Consider the following 1,243-nt stretch of genomic DNA (forward strand, 5'->3'; position numbering starts at 1 on the left):
CCAGCCAAAGTGACCTGCAACATCTGCCTTCTACCAGGAGTGATGTATCAACCATAATCATCACTGCTGATAATAAATGTATTAGCATTTCATAGTTTCATAGTTTCTAGGGTTGGAAGGGACCTTAGCAGATCATCTAGTCTGACCCCCTTCCATGGCAGGAAAGAGTACTGGGGTCAAACGACCCCAGCAAGGTGTTCATCTAACCTCATCTTAAAAACCCCCAGGGTAGGAGCCTGCACCACTTCTCTTGGAAGTTGGTTCCAGACCCTAGCCGCCCTGACCGTGAAATAGCTCCTCCTGATGTCTAACCTAACTTACGGTAACCTTACCTTAGGTTAGACCTTAGATGTCTAACCTAACTGTATGGTAACCTGATGTCTAACCTTTACTGTACGGTATCCCACCAAGAGTTCCTCTACCTTTATGGATACTGTATCTCCATGTTGTTCAACAGGCCTGAAGCTGTACAATGGTCCCAAAGCAAGTGTCTAAAAAGAAACCTGACCAGTGGCTTATTACCAGAACAATTACCAACCAAAGAATGTGGCACTGGTGTCAGCATGAAGGCTTTGGCTTCCACGATCACAGTTTGCTCTTTGGTGAGAGAGGCAGTGGTCTGCTAGGAAGAGACAGCCCCCACCTCACTTCACTGGGAAGGAAGCTCTTTTCAGCCAGAATGACTGACCTGCTCGAATGCACTTTAAACTAAGCCCACTGGGGGATGGGTGGACAACCATCAAAGCAAGCCTACTAGGCAACTTCTGCAACACCAACAGGTTAGGGCACTCAAGGGAATCCACTCTTACCCCAGCCTTGGAATGATGTCTTCCTGGGAGTGCAAGGAAGCATAGGGCTTCCAATGGGACACCTACGTGCCTGTACACTAATGCCAGGAGCTTGGGGAACAAACAAGAGGAACTGGTCCTCCTGCTAAACAAGAATGACTACATTCTCATAAGGATAATGGAGACCTGGTGGGACTCCACCTATGACTGGGCCACAGGTATAGATGGCTATACCCTGTACAGGAGAGATCATGAAGAAAAAAGGGGTGGGGGGTGTAGCTCTCTATGTCAAGGAAAGCTACACATCCTTGCAAGATGACATTGGCACCCAGGGAGGATGACTGGAGACCCTTTGGGTTAAAATATGTGGTGAACGTGGCACAGGAGACACAATGGTAGAAGTCTACTACAGACCACCTAATCAGGAACAAGAGCTTAACCAGGAATTCACCAGG

The sequence above is a fragment of the Gavialis gangeticus genome, unplaced genomic scaffold, assembly GCF_001723915.1.
Source record: "Gavialis gangeticus isolate Ggan-Ray unplaced genomic scaffold, GavGan_comp1, whole genome shotgun sequence".
Taxonomy (NCBI): Eukaryota; Metazoa; Chordata; order Crocodylia; family Gavialidae; genus Gavialis; species Gavialis gangeticus.